This window comes from Salvelinus fontinalis, chromosome 3 (assembly GCF_029448725.1).
Source record: "Salvelinus fontinalis isolate EN_2023a chromosome 3, ASM2944872v1, whole genome shotgun sequence".
NCBI lineage: Eukaryota > Metazoa > Chordata > Actinopteri > Salmoniformes > Salmonidae > Salvelinus > Salvelinus fontinalis.
In genome coordinates, this window is record NC_074667.1 from 47242279 (window position 1) to 47258683 (window position 16405).

The 16405-nt window shown below is 41.0% G+C and overlaps 1 protein-coding gene across 3 annotated transcripts in view; it reads right to left on the reverse strand.

The window, feature by feature from the left end:
• Window positions 1-7699, reverse strand: part of fhit (fragile histidine triad diadenosine triphosphatase) — a 359526-nt gene extending 351827 nt beyond the window's left edge. Inside the window, exons 1-2 of one of the 3 annotated variants that reach the window (XM_055917160.1) lie at window positions 7504-7699; window positions 2446-2547 (exon numbers count right to left, since the gene is read on the reverse strand). The gene's annotated coding sequence lies outside the window, so the exon portion shown is untranslated. The remainder of the gene's footprint in view (window positions 1-2445; window positions 2548-7503) is intronic. The other 2 variants (XM_055917157.1, XM_055917158.1) reach the window with 2 other exon arrangements.
• Window positions 7700-16405: the final 8706 nt, after the last annotated feature.

Sequence of the window (16405 nt, forward strand, 5' to 3'; positions counted from 1 at the left end):
CAGACATTAACACGTGTAAGCACATCTGTGTCAATTTCTCATAGTGTTTCTGTGAATGGTAATGAGACACATAAGAGATCCCTAGGGGTAGTGTGTATTAACACAGTAGACACCAATTCCCATCACTGGTGGCTTTGGGTGGCTAAGCTCTTTGTCAAAGGATTGAAGCAGCACATTTCCAGAGAGGATAAAGGAGATTGAAAGGTGAAATTAGAAGGTGAAATTGAACACATATCTCATTTTTGGAAGGGTGATCCTTTTACTTAGTGGTAAGGCAAAGAATATATCTAAAAGTGGCTGACACACATCTCCAGAATTCAGTTCAGTTGTAGGCCTACCTGGTTTAAAGGATTGACCAACAATCGTTCATATCCCCAGGCAAGACGACTAACAGAAAAACAAGGAGCCCCATCATTGCTCAGATGGATCATTGCTCAACTCTCCTTTAGCTCATCCTACTATCTATCTCTTTCCCACCCACTTCCCTCACTTATTTCCCAACCCCCTTCCCCACCTCTAAATGTTTTCTTTCCCCCCGCTTCCCAAAATCAGATATGACCAATTATCTTCCAGTATCAGATTGCTGTTGTGCCCAATCAGATCAAGTAAAACTTTTGCTCTTATTGAATGGGATTAAGAGTGAAAGAGACTGAAGAGATGCCAACTGGTTAATGTGATTGGGAATGAAGGCCTTTGTCTCCAATCGGATTAACAGCAGAAATACAGAGTGGGGATAAATGTCATCCACTGGGCACCATGCATTGGAGCTCCGCTCCTTTGTTGCTCTGCCATTGACATTGACGTACACTAAGCCCCATGTTGAGACATGACCAGAAACAACACTAACAGGATAGGCAGTGTTGAAGTGCATCACAATAAGCATAGGGGATGATACATTTAAAGGCTTCTACCATGCAACAGGACATATATTGACTTACAATAATCAAAAGGTCATGAATGACTTGATTTATGCTCATTACATTTTTGCTGTCATTAACCAGGTTTCCATCCAACCTTTTTAAGCGAGTAATGTACACATTACATTAAAAAATGTCACGACAGGCCTGATGGAAACAGCAAATTTGTCAGCAAACTTTCCAAATGTCTACAAAACAAATACGCTAGTTGAGGTGGGATCTTTTTCTGTCTGTAAAATTAATTATGCAAGAAATGGCAATGGAAATTCCTTTCTGCACAAATATTGATATAATAACCATCATATGGAAGTAAACTTGGAATCACGTGATGATATGTTGTGTGGTCCACCCACTACGACTAATTGGGAAATAATGCAGTTTATTAGGCTACAGATAAGTTACGATGAACTTTACAAGGTGGTGAAAGTACACGCTGTGATTGATGCTCCTCTCCAATAAATATCAAGGTTCTTATTATGGAGACATGATGATCATGCTTGGCTGCCTTTTGACAAATAATCTCGCTCTTTTGTCCATAATAATTTCATCACGTAGGCTATTTTACGCACACTGTATGTCAAGCTGTTGGCTAGAGCGCACATGCCAAGACCAGAGTGGTCACATGCACTATATAACGCACCATTTTTTTGTTGACAAAACCATCAGTAGAGTCGGAAATGCCATGGAAACCCATTTAACTTTTTTTTATTTTATATTCAGTACATGGGAATTTAACCGCAAAGGGTGGGTCTCCCGAGGGTCTCCCGAGTGGCACAGCGGTCTAAGGCACTGCATCGCAGTGCTAGAGTCGTCACTACAGATCCAGGTTCGATCCCGGGCTGTGCCGCGAACGGGAGACCCATGAGGCGATGCACAATTGGCCCAGTGTCGTCTGGGTTAGGAGAGGGTTTGGCCGGCTGGGATGTCCTTGTCCCATTGCACTCTAGCGACTCCTTGTGGCGGACGGGCGCATGCACACTGACTTCGGTTGCCAGCTGTACGGTGTTTCCTCCGACACATTGGTGCGGCTGGCTTCCAGGTTAAGCAAGCAGTGCGGCTTGGCGGGGTCATGTTTCGGAGGTCGCATGGCTCTCGACCTTCCCCTCTCCCGAGTCCGTACGGGAGTTGCAGCGATGGGACAAGACTGTAACTACCAATTGGGGAGAAAAGGGGTAAAAAGTATATATATATATTTATTTTTTTATATATACACAGTCATCAGGCACAGCCTTTTATTCACAACAGGTCAATTTGATGGAAACCCATCTATGGCAAAATGCAGATTTTGTTATTAATGCAGATTTTTGAATATTTGCATGAAAATCTGTCACTAATTGGATGGAAACCTAGCTACAGTAGTGAGTACATCCCCTATAACATGTCACCATCTTAATTCATGTATTTTTAGACACAACCAAATGTATTGCCATTTTACATAACAGCTGTCCTTTCCCTCTGCACTGCAAACTGTCCAAGAGTTTAGTCAGATACTGTACACTGTGTGCTTGTCTTGTTTAATCATATTTACCTGTCTATAAGTGTACCTGGACTCCAGAGCAGAACACAACTTTTAGACTTGATGCAGTGTGAACTCCTCTCTGATCTTCTACAGTACCTCACTTTTCTTTACCTGCAGGGGCAGAGACCAGTATGGACATGAGGCTCCATGTAAATGGAAGAGAAATGCAAAGAGAGTTGATATTCTGCTGAGGGTCTGGGCACCTTCCACCGCACTACGGTGGTGACCTTTATGACCTCTCCTTGAAAATCATTCGGCAGGTCTTCTCTCTGCAGCCCTCACACACACAGCCTGACCTCAGAGTGCAAACACGCGCGCACACACACAGAATTACAACTGAGGAGCCGTTGGTTCTGTCAGCATTACCACTCTCTCTTATTCCTCCTGCTCTTCTTTTCGGAAAGTATCAAGGACCAGTCAGAGATGACTGGATGAACTCAGTGTGTTTTTGTAGGTCACTTGACTTTCAATGTGGGAGAACACTGACCTGAATACAGTACAGGGTTGCTTTATAAGACAATGTGAACATGTCATTTTGTTATGACTTTAGGAAGTGACAATTGTGCTTGTATTCATATCCCACTTCCAGAACTATATTGTGTAACACTGCTATATAACACTAAATGAATGCCAATGAGGACAGGAATACATCCTGAAGCATGGCTGTTATATACGGTACTTTACCTAAATGCTTTTTTAAGTAATTTTCAAATCCTAATTAGAACTTGCTAATATAGTCCTGTGCATTCTCAACATGATACAAGAGCCTCTGTGTGTGTTAGATGGGCACAATTAATGATGCACACAACACACTGAACAACACGATACACGGTGGACATGCTGGGGAAATACAGCATACAGAAATTAACACAGGTCTATGGCTGTTTAGTTCAACATTAAGCAAAGAGAATCCAATCAATTAAGTATTGCTGTGGTATGAATAAACAAGTGTATCATTGATGCCAGTTCTCTTGCATTATGCATCCCTGTCCACAAATCTCCAAATTAAGTTTGGAACCAGGGAAAGCAGCGGACAAGTATCACTGATATATTGATCCACACTGGTTTTATATTTTGTTAAAGTGCTATTGTGAAGACAAACTAGAGGGATGTATGGAGAGCAAGGAACATCAAAAGGATGCTTAAAGGAAAGCTCAACTCAAAAATGATATATTTTTCTATTAGTCCACTGTTGATACTGTGCCCAAAAAATTTTGCATGTCAGCAGTCAAGTTCTCAAGATATTGGACTCCCAAGAAGCAAAGTGTCACCAACATTTTGCATCATAATGAATTTTCCTTTAAGGAGGAAGTATTGAAGATATACAGTAGAAGGCTGCATGCAGTAGCATGTATAATTATTGAGCTATCTTGTGATTAAGGTGGGCGAAGTGTGTGTATGATTCATTGAGAATAATTCAAACCAAGCACATCCAAATCCGATGCACATACTGCCATGAACCCTTTTTTTGCATTGGTTTCGGGTTAGGGTTCAAATAACTTGCAGGTCCAAGTAGGTGTACTGTTTAGTTCAGCAGGGGTTCATAGGAGAAGGTGTACTGTTTAGTTCAGCAGGGGTTCATAGGAGAAGGTGTACTGTTTAGTTCAGCAGGGGTTCATAGGAGAAGGTGTACTGTTTAGTTCAGCAGGGGTTCATAGGAGAAGGTGTACTGTTTAGTTCAGCAGGGGTTCATAGGAGTAGGTGTACTGTTTAGTTCAGCAGGGGTTCATAGGAGTAGATGTACTGCTTAGTTCAGCAAGGGTTCATAGGAGTAGGTGTACTGCTTAGTTCAGCAGGGGTTCATAGGAGTAGGTGTAGTGCTTAGTTCAGCAGGGGTTCATAGGAGTAGGTGTACTGCTTAGTTCAGCAGGGGTTCATAGGAGTAGGTGTACTGTTTAGTTCAGCAGGGGTTCATAGGAGTAGGTTTCCCGTGAGTGTTAGACAAGAAGATTTCTCTGTTTATTTAATTATTTATTTTTGCAGACAGATGGTCCACATTAGAAGGAGGAGCCATGTGACATCCCTAAACAGCACCACTGAGAACCAGATCATTAAAATGTATTTAATCATATTCGGCATATTAAAAAATCCATCTGGTCACTTCTGGACTCCCACTGTTTCCACAACCTCCACCTCTGGATGGTCTGAGAAGACTAACGGAGGGTCAGAGGGTGTGAAGTGTCTGAAGTGTCTAGTAACATGAGTCCACACATTCAGATGTAGTCAATGTAGTTGAAACTTAGTTAAGGTTAAAGCATAGTTCAAGCAATTACATACAGTGCATTCGTAAAGTAGTAATTTTGTTACATTACAGACTTACTCTAAAATTGATTAAATTAGCACACAGCCAATACAACGCAGGAGTGGCTTTGGGACAAGTCTCTGAATGTCCTTGAGTGGCACAGTCAGAGCCCGGACATGAACCCGATCTAACATTTCTGGAGACCTGAAAACAACTGTGCAGCAACTCTCCTCATCCAACCTGACAGAGCTTGAGGATCTAGAGAAGAATGAGAGAAACTCCCAAAATACAGGTGTGCCAAGCTTGTAGCGTCATACCCAAGACGAAGACTCGAGGCTGTAATCGCTGTCAAAGGTGTTTTAACAAAGTCCTGAGTAAAGGGTCTGAATACTTATGTAAATGTGATATTTCAGTTTTTTATTTGTTAATAAATGAGCGAATAAAATCTAAAAACCTGTTTTAGCTTTGTCATTATGGGGTATTGTGTGCAGAATGATGAGGGGGGGAAACTATTAATCTATTTAATCCACTTTAGAATAAGACTGCAATGTAACAAAATGTGAAACAATTCAAGGGGTCTGATTACTTTCCGAATGCACAGTAGATTTGTATTGTACCATGTAAATAGGTATAAATTGGCTACAAAGAGTTTACATTAAAGCTGTTATAGCAGCTGTTATATATTCTGTTATAGCTGGTCCTAAGTTGTATAAGATCATTTGTAAACAAACTCATAAGCTCAGTGTTTCTGACTAATTTCATCAAACAGTAATTCTAGAGTGAGAGCAGGATTCAACATACTTAATCGAGCTTTATTGCAAATCTAATGTTTGCACTAAATATACATTTGTAAAGACAAACTGAAAACAGGTTTCAGTTGTAATAACTAGGCCTACTTGCACTGTGTTAGAACTGTACATGTATGGTCTATATGCAAGCTGTATCACAACCGGCCGTGATTGGGAGTCCCATAGGGCGGCGCACAACTGGCCCAGCGTCGTCCGGGTTTGGCCGATGTAGGCCGTCATTGTAAATAAGAATTTGTTCTTAAATGACTTTCATAGTTAAATAAAGGTTAAATAAAAAACTACTTTGTAAGGACAGGATACAGTATGTTATATAGGGATAGGCCATGCCTATGTGACTAAGTTCATTGGGTTTCTTTTATAAAGACTAAGCTTTATTTAGGAATGACACCGCCTCACAACACAACGTCTACATCAGTCTGTCACACCCAGTAAAATACAATACAATCATTACTGTCCAAGCGTGTAGACTTCAGCATTCTCTCTGACTCTTCCCATACAATGAATGGTGGGACTGTGCCGCTGTTACACTGTCACTTTGTTTTCACAATCGTTAAAAGTGTGCATCCCTGGGCCTCCCGGGTGGCGCAGTGGTCTAGGGCACTGCATCGCATCGCAGTGCTAGCTGCGCCACCAGAGTCTCTGGGTTCGCGCCCAGGCTCTGTCGCAGCCGGCCGCGACCGAGAGGTCCGTGGGGCGACGCACAATTGGCATAGCGTCGTCCGGGTTAGAGAGGGTTTGGCCGGTAGGGATATCCTTGTCTCATCGCCCTCCAGCGACTCCTATGGCGGGCCGGGCGCAGTGAGCGATAACCAAGGGGGCCAGGTGCATGGTGTTTCCTCCGACACATTGGTGCGGCTGGCTTCCAGGTTGGAGGCGCGCTGTGTTAAGAAGCAGTGCGGCTTGGTTGGGTTGTGCTTCGGAGGACGCATGGCTTTCGACCTTCATCTCTCCCGAGCCTGTATGGGAGTTGTAGCGATGAGACAAGATAGTAATTACTAGCGATTGGATACCACGAAAATGGAATAACATTTATTATTAAAAAAAATAAAAAAGTGTGCATCCCAGGGTTTGACGCTGAACGAGAGTGAGAAGCCAACTGGCCCTTTTTGAGGAGTTTAGACTGAAAGTGAAGAGGAGAGGGATTTTGTGTTTTTCTGGTTATTCATCATGGTATAGGCTAATATGGCCAGAACAGACCTTCAATCATCCATATTGGAACACATTATAAAACCATACATGCTGATAGACTAAAAGCATGCATAGTTCTGGTGGATCTTTATGATTAAAAGGCCCTTATTGCAGCTGTCAGTCACCAGCATACTTGAAGGGGACACTGTCCTCAGTGTAAAAAATTTACAAAAAAGACAGTAATGACAATGGTAACAGCATCAGAGACTATTATTAGGTTAAAAAAAAGAATAATCCATGAAGTTGAGTTAAATATAAAAAATGGCAACGTCAAATAGACCTACAATTGTCTATTAATTTCCGTTGTACAATCCCCGTCTGCAATTTCATGTTGGATCTTTAAATAACACTACATGACCATGAAACGTAACTCTGAAAAACTGTTTGGCACATTATTTTGCGGTAAAAATGTGTCTAGAATGAACGGTTCTGTAATGAAACAATGTTAAAGATACCACCGCGTAGCGTGGACAAGGCAACGCTCCATTATATTAGGTTTCACTAGATAGAAACGCATCCGTGTACTGAACGCACGTACAGTTTGCTTTCGCTCACAGCGAAATATTATGTGGGCCTATTTTCCGCAATCAGGTTGTCAGATCTTTTAACTGACCGGTGGCTGTAGCCTAATGCACATGCATTGACATGTTTCCTATCAAATAAACATTATTAACGTCAAGTTAAGTTAAATATTTTAGCTAATCATCTTCATTCGCTTACAATTCTTAAATCAATACATTCATTCAATCAATACAGCTAAAATGTATAACAATATTGCTGCATTATTTCGTCCTCGTTGCATGAAATGAAAATGACTGGAGCACTCACCTTCCGTGTCTGAGACAGTCTTGATAACCCGAATGATCTATGGGTAGTGCAGTTCTAGTGTTGCACAAGGGTGCTGGAAGTGCCTCTCTAGCATGTTAATGTGACTACAAGTTCCACAATGATTGTAGCCACATACGCTTATATGCACGTTCTGAATCCCTAAAACGTCATACATTGGGCGCGTTTGAGCGGATCCCTTTTGTCAAGTCGGTGACCAACCTTTCAAAGTGGGTTGCATTATGGGGATAAAAAATCCGACTTGCGCCTACTTGTCGACTGCATGAACTTTACAAAATTCATGTGATCAAAGCAATTTTGACTGCAAGTTCTGCAGTTGCTCTTCACCAACTTCTTCCTACAGCCATCGCCGCAATGTGTGAAGCTCTATTGTCAACCAATCACAAGTATGAGTAGCTGCAGCCCAATATGGCGACAGACTATTGGGGAGTGGGTGTGTCGAAAGGAGTGGGTGTATGGAAAGCGATTCAGATAATTGGGCAGGTTTGTTGGCACCCAAGACCGTTTTGCTTGGCTGATTGGGCTGCACTACGAGTCGATAGCAAGTCGGCGACCAGTGCTGAGTGTTGTCAAGTCCGTAGGCACATGGTTGTGTCGCCGGCGGTAGATATTGTGGCGATTTTTTTCTCTCACATGATTTTATTTCAAGTAGGATAGCAGTAGGATAGCAGCCTACACAAGAAATAACTAATATTTATAACCGTCTAGACGTCACACTGATACATATATCCTGGACTAACTGGTGCCCCCGCACATTGACTCGGTACCAGTACGCCCGCTATATAGTCTCCCTACTGTTATTATACGGCTGCTCTTTAATTACTTGTTTAAAAAAATATATATATATTATCTATTTTTTACTTAACACTTATTTTTCTTAAAACTGCATTGTTGGTTAAGGGCTTGTAAGTAAGCATTTCACTGTAAGCTGAAATACCTGTTGTATTCGGGCATGTGACAAATACAATTTGATTTTATTTATATACAGTCTACTACTCAATGGGGAGGGCATGAACGCAACAACACTGGGACACAGTGCCCTTTGCTCCCCATTGACAAGCACTACTGTCCAGCAACCGGAGTGGGAAGTAGCTACCTAGTAGCCAATATCAGGGTGACAGTCACAGTAAGCACACACATACAACACATGAAGCAACAGTACACCCATCATCAATACTTTTAATCACAAATAAACAGTCATCAGTTTTACAACTGAACATTTAAAATTATCCGTGTAAAACTAACAGTGAAATACGACTCAGACTCATCCTCTATCTTAAAAACGTCAGTCCAAACTCTCACAGTACAGTAGCTCAATGTAATAGTTGTATGGTAAGAAACGGAAGACAAAAACACAGCTCAATCAAAAACGTCTAACCTAATAGCAGAGCACTTTCGACACAACTCCTTTCCACACACCCGCTACTTTCCTTTCAACACACCCACTTCTTTGCACACACCCACTACTTTCCTTTCAACACACCCACTTCTTTGCACACACCCACTACTTTCCTTTCAACACAGCCACTTCTTTGCACACACCCGCTACTTTCCTTTCAACACAGCCACTTCTTTGCACACACCCGCTACTTTCCTTTCAACACACCCACTTCTTTCCACACACCCGCTACTTTCCTTTCAACACACCCACTTCTTTGCACACACCCACTACTTTCCTTTCAACACACCCACTACTTTCCTTTCAACACACCCTTCTTTGCACACACCCAGTACTTTCCTTTCAACACACCCACTTCTTTGCACACACCCACTACTTTCCTTTCAACGCACCCACTTCTTTGCACACACCCACTACTTTCCTTTCAACACACCCACTTATTTGCACAAACCCACTGCGTCCCTTTCAACACACCCACTTATTTGCACACACCCACTGCGTTCCTTTCAACACAGCCACTTCTTTGCACACACCCACTTCTTTCCTTTCAACACACCCACTTATTTGCACACACCCACTACATTCCTTTCAACACACCCACTTCATTGCACACACCCACTACTTTCCTTTCAACACAGCCACTTCTTTGCACACATCCACTTCTTTCCTTTCAACACACCCACTTATTTGTGCACACCCACTACATTCCTTTCAACACACCCACTTCTTTGCACACACCCACTACTTCCTTTCAACGCACCCACTTCTTTGCACACACCCACTACTTTCCTTTCAACACACCCACTTCATTGCACACACCCACTACTTTCCTTTCAACACACCCACTTCTTTGCACACACCCACTACTTCCTTTCAACACACCCACTACTTCCTTTCAACACACCCACTTCTTTGCACACACCCACCACTTTCCTTTCAACACACCCACTACTTCATTGCACACACCCACTACTTTCCTTTCAACACATCCACTTCTTTGCACACACCCACTACTTCCTTTCAACACACCCACTACTTTCCTTTCAACACACCTATTACTATGCACACACCCACTACTTTCCTTTCAACACACCCACTTCTTTGCACACACCCACTACGTTCCTTTCAACACACCCACTTTTTTGCACACAACAACTACTTTCCTTTCAACACACCCACTTCTTTGCACACACCCACTACTTTCCTTTCAACACACCCACTTCTTTGCACACACCCACTACTTTCCTTTCAACACACCCACTTCTTTGCACACACCCACTACTTTCCTTTTAACACACTGACTCACCCATACTCCGGTCGGCATACTGGGATGCTGCTACCCCCTTCTCACCAATCATTAGGGTGTTTTTGTTTCACCCATGCGAATGTGATCATAGATATGACTGAAACAGGAACCAACATTGCCGCGATTCATGTATTACAGTGAATATATATACAAATAAATGTGACATTTGAGGCTCTCTTTCACAAATTGATTGTACAATGTACACATTGGATTTCAGTTTGTGTGTGTGTGATATTGGGGGTTGGAGATGTTTATTTTTGACATTATAAAGAAAAACATATAAACAATGGCAACACTGCCATGTTGATCTGAAACTTGCCTTACCAATCAAACGCACCCATAGCCTATTCAAAATGTATCCTAACAGTACTATTCTATAATGATATTGAGAAGACCTACTTTATTTTACAAATTGATTGATTTACAAATTCCTAATTCATTGTAGGCTAATTGTAGGTAACGTTTGAACTACAGTATGTAGGCTTTACTGTAGGTCTTTATGTACCTTTTTAAAACTGGAAATGGGATATATTGTTGATATGGATGATCCTTCCTGATGATTAGTTAAATGAGTAGCATGATAATAATTCAAAAGAGGTTTATTATTGGAAGACATATTATGACTGATATCTGCTGAAAGTATTTTAATTCACTACCACTAATATCCAATTAACACAGAACAAACCTTTTCTCAATAGGGGGTGCTGTTTGCACTTTGTAAACATTTCGTTCCCAAATTAAACTGCCTCGTACTCAATTCTTGCTCGTACAATATGCATATTATTATTACTATTGGATAGAAAACACTCTCTAGTTTCTAAAACCGTTTGAATTATATCTGTGAGTAAAACAGAACTCGAGTTGGAGCAATCTTCCTGTCAGCAAGTGAGAAATCTGAAATCAGCCAGGCTGTTCTGAGGTCAGTTTATTAATTTGCATGTCTTCTATTGGTTGAGATGCACTGCATACGCCTTCCTCTGGATGTCAGCAAATAGTGAGAATTGGAATGGAGTTGCTAGGCAGATCTGAGGCCATATAAATGGACTGGGAACGTGGGGTCCAGTCTTTCCTTCATTCGCCATGACGCAAGACAGACCTCAGGATGGCGTTCTAGAAAGCTCCCGTTATAGCCCTTAGCTGTATCCGGCTCTGATTTTATTCGATATAGGTGTTAAAGACATCATAATGTTGTTATTTTAAACCGAGTTATATCAGTTTATATCAGTATATTGCGATTTTCGGATATTTATTTGTGCTGCGTTCTAGTGAGTTGGGCACGTCTGGGCCACATGGCTAATGTTTACTGCTAATTCCAAAGTTGAAGGCGACAATCTACAACCGAGCAACGATTCTTTTGGACAAAGGACAACTTGCCCAAGATTCTGATGGGAGCTCATCAAAAAGTAAGAACTATTTATGATGTTAATTCGTTGTTCTGTTGAAAAATTTAAAACTCATATTCCGCCATTAATTTCGGTGCAGTCTCGCTTTAACGCACGCTGTATGTCGTAGTAACGTTAATTTTAAAAATCTAACACAGCGGTTGCATTAAGAACTAATCTTTTATTTGCTGTCCAACCTGTATTTTTTAGTCAAGTTTATGATTAGTTACTGATTAGATTAGGTGCCTCTCCCAAGATTTCTCCCGACATATTGTTGGCAGCTTGGCTACTATTGTCATTGTATAACCACGATATGTGCCGCTAAATATGCACATTTTCGAACAAACTCTATATGTATTGTGTAATATGATGTTATAGGACTGTCATCTGAAGAAGTTTGAGAAGGTTAGTGAAAAAATGTATATCTTTTGCTGGTTTATTCGTTATCGCTATTGTTGGCTTGAATCAATGCTGTTGTGTGGTTGACTATTGTAGTAAGCTAATATAATGCTATATTGTGTTTTCGCTGTAAAACACTTAAAAAATCTGAAATATTGGCTGGATTCACAAGATCTTTGTCTGTCATTTGCTATACGCTGTGTATTTTTCATAAATGTTTTATGATGAGTATTTAGGTAATTCACGTTGGTCTCTGTAGTTATTCTAGTTGCTTTGGTGAGAGTTGTGATGGTGGCTGCAATGGTAAACTAGGATTTATACCTGAAATATGCAAATTTTTCTAACAAAACATATGCTATACAATAAATATGTTATCAGACTGTCATCTGATGAAGTTGTTTCTTGGTTAGTGACTATTTATATCTTTATTTGGTCGAAATTGTGATAGCTACCTATACAGGAAAAAAATGGTGGGGGAAAAAAAGTTGTGTCTTTTGCTATCGTGGTTAGCTAATAGATTTACATATTGTGTCTTCCCTGTAAAACATTTTAAAAATCAGAAATGATGGCTGGATTCACAAGATATGTATCTTTCATCTGGTGTCTTGGACTTGTGATTTAATGATATTTAGATGCTAGTATTTACTTGTGACGCTATGCTAGGCTATGCTAGTCAGCTTTTTTACTGATGGGGGTGCTCCCGGATCCGGGATTGTGACCAAGAAGAAGTTCTGGTAAACAGCAAGGTAGACGAGAGATAACCAGGGAAGAGCCAGTCAGTAGAATGTAATATAGAATGTGAACCATCCCTCAAGGCCTATAATTCAACATTACAGCACTACTAATTAAACACTCAGTTAAACTGACAGACCAGGGTGATTTTGGGCTAATCTACATAGGTGAAAGAGAGAGTGTATTAGCAGCTGCAAAGTTTATGAAGCTTTTTATGTGGGTTTTAAATTGGTTGTTAGGAGACTAACCAAAAAAAACGCTTCATTGTCCATCAGATGCCACTCAGCGGAATACTTTTTGTCATAAAAGTCACCGTTTGGTTGAGTCCACTGTGTGCAGTTGATTGAGAAGAAATGTATTGATTCACTGTTATACAGATGTCAGTGGGAATATGTCAGGCAGGAATGATCCAACATCTTGGCATGACAGACTGAAATACAGTCAAATTGGTACCCTAGTCAGCAGAGTTTGCTGATTCTCCAATCCAAGTGTCCAATATATTGCCTTTTCTTCCAATCGAACCACCAGTAGAAGTTGTCTAATAATTATATGAAAATATGAAGACTCTTCAGATGCTCATACATGTGTTAAATGAATTGCCAGAAGTTGACACCAGTTGTCATGAATTTTAGTTTCAGTACATCTGTTATGCAATTATTATTATGGAAGCAGGTTCAAGTAGTGTCACCTTTTTGCCTTTACAAGTCAAGGACCAAACAATGTTTTGCTTAACCCTCTACAATCGTGGGAATGGATAGTGCTGAATTGAAATGTTTCTTACAGAAGAAATATGAAATGCATATGCATAACCCTGGTAGCATTTGAAAGGAAACAGTTTGGAGATTATGGGAAAAGTATTAGACCGAAGGTGAGACATGAGACAAGACAGAATCCAAACATAACACTGTTGATTTTATGTGCATTTTACATTTATTGTACTTTCCACCACATTTGTTGTTAATGAAAATACTCTGGATATATTTAGTAACATGATAAGAAAATTACTGGGAAATGTGGGGAAGATTCAACATAAGACAAAACAATTACAAGGGTTTGCGTGAGAGGACTAGCTGGTGTCTCCAAGTGGCCACACACCTCTCCAAAGCGTGCACAGCTCCTAAGTAATTTCAATGCACTTTTATGACTCAAAGCTCTCCTATCTGTGCAGTTGAGGAACTACCGCAAGCACACTTGTAGTTGTTTTGTTTAAAACAGAAACCTGCATCCTGGCCATCACACAATTACTGTTGTTACCTCAATCCAAAAACAGTCAATTATAAATCACAATCTAGTTCAGGTGGGCATAATTTGAAAGCTTGTTCTATTGCCAACATGACTAGCTAAGTTATAAAATATGATATTACAGTGTTAGGCTTCACAGTTCAAATTCAGGGAAACACATTTTAATTTTTTCATAGTACGTTCAGGTTTGTGTGTGTGGCAAATTTTCTTCACAATAGACAAACACAGGCTCATTCTGTTCAGAACAACACAATGCCTTGTCATCTTGTAACTGTACATCAAACATAGTGATCAAAAACGTTGACACTGTAGATGACATGAGTTTATGCTATGAAACTGTGAAGTGCACATTTGGATTCACAGGTGTTTGGCTTGTTTGTATGACATCAAAGTGGTAATCATGATAATCCTCAATGTCTTATCTTTCAGAATACATAGAGTCCTCTTCATGTTCAGCTTTTCCCTCACTCAGACAACAACAAATGTGCAAAAGTTGCCCAAGAGCAGAGCCATATCCATGACGTCATACATAGCATGTTACTGTACAGCCACTGCGTTCCAATTTAGGTGTTTATGAGTGCAAAGATCTGCCATTTTCAGGTACGAGTGTAAATGGCTATGGTATATGTTTGCAACATAATACAGTTTGTCTTTAATGCATCATCTCTATTGTTTAGTCCCCTACATGTATAGCTCATTGTGAATGAGAATGGTTTTCTACTGCAATTGGCATTGTATGTTGTTGACAGTTTGCCAACATAATCGATTATATGTCAAAGCTGAAGCTGTGTAGCCTTTGTCAAGGCCATATTTGTTTGTTATAGCTTTGTCCTGTGTGTGCTTGTTAGTTTTTACTCCCACACACCGAAGGGGTGTAGGCCTATAACATTGAACAACCAAATACAGTGGGTTTTTTAAGGATCTTTTTTTCAGGTGTGCATAATAATGTATGGTAAAACAGATAGACATATAGACCAATAGATTATAGAACTGTTTCCATTAATACATGTCAACATCAACAGTCAACATCATATGGTAATTTATATTTAATTCAACCTGCCTCTAAAACAGCTTTTTCAGATCGGCTACCATGTTCCATTAAATGGCAATCTGCAGTTGCTACATCCATCTTATAAATGAATGAGTATAGCCTACCCATTGATTCTTGAAGAATATAATGTATTGAGGCCTCAGGAGCTTAGTTCAACTGTCGTACCCCATCAGAACCCAAAATATGAGCTTGTTTTACTCCTTTGTTCATAAACAATTTAAATGTAAACAAACAATGTAGCCTATATCCTCAAAACATGGTTAAAACTATAATATCGATATCATGGATGATCAGTCCCTGTATCCATAGCTCTGTCCATGAGTTTGAGAGTGGGTACATTTTTTCAGCCCCAGCTGTTTACTAAATCAGTGGCGGGTTGTCACTTTGTTATTGTTCGAAGTGCAGATTGCTCCTTTAAACTGTTGGCTATTGGGTTGGGGGTTGATGGGTTGGCGCCCCCCCTTGGGTTGTGCCGTGGCGGAGATCTTTGTGGGCTATACTCGGCCTTGTCTCAGGATGGTAAGTTGGTGGTTGAAGATATCCCTCTAGTGGAGTGGGGGCTTTGCTTAGGCAAGGTGGCCTGTTTGGCCCTGTCCGGGGGTATCATTGTATGGGGCCGCAGTGTCTCCTGACCCCTCCTGTCTCAGCCTCTAGTATTTATGCTGCAGTAGTTTATGTGTCGGGGGCTAGGGTCAGTCTGTTATATCTGGAGTATTTCTCCTGTCTTATCCGGTGTCCTGTGTGGATTTAAGTATGCTCTCTCTAATTCTCTCTTTCTTTCTTTCTTTCTTTCTCTCGGAGGACCTGAGCCTTAGGACCATGCCTCAGGACTACCTGGCATGATGACTCCTTGCTGTTCCCAGTCCACCTGGCCGTGCTGCTGCTCCAGTTTCAACTGTTCTGCCTGCGGCTACGGAACCCTGACCTGTTCACCGGACGTGCTACCTGTCCCAGACCTGCTGTTTTCAACTCTCTAGAGACAGCAGGAGCGGTAAAGATACTCTCAATGATTGGCTATGAAAAGCCAACTGACATTTACTCCTGAGGTGCTGACTTGTTGCACCCTCGACAACTACTGTGATTATTATTATTTGACCATGCTGGTCATTTATGAGTTTTTCCTAGCCCCCGTGCTTCTACACCTGCATTGCTTGCTGTTTGGGGTTTTAGGCTGGGTTTTTGTACAGCACTTTGATATATCAGCTGATGTAAGAAGGGCTATATAAATAAATTTGATTTGATTTTGATTTGATATAGCTGAATAGTGAGCTACTACCCGGCGCTAGGATCCGGAGGAGTGAGCTCTGCGTCTCTCGCGCTCCCTCTCCCCCATCTCTCTCCCCTCCTCTCCTCGCCTTTTCTCCCAAGCCTGT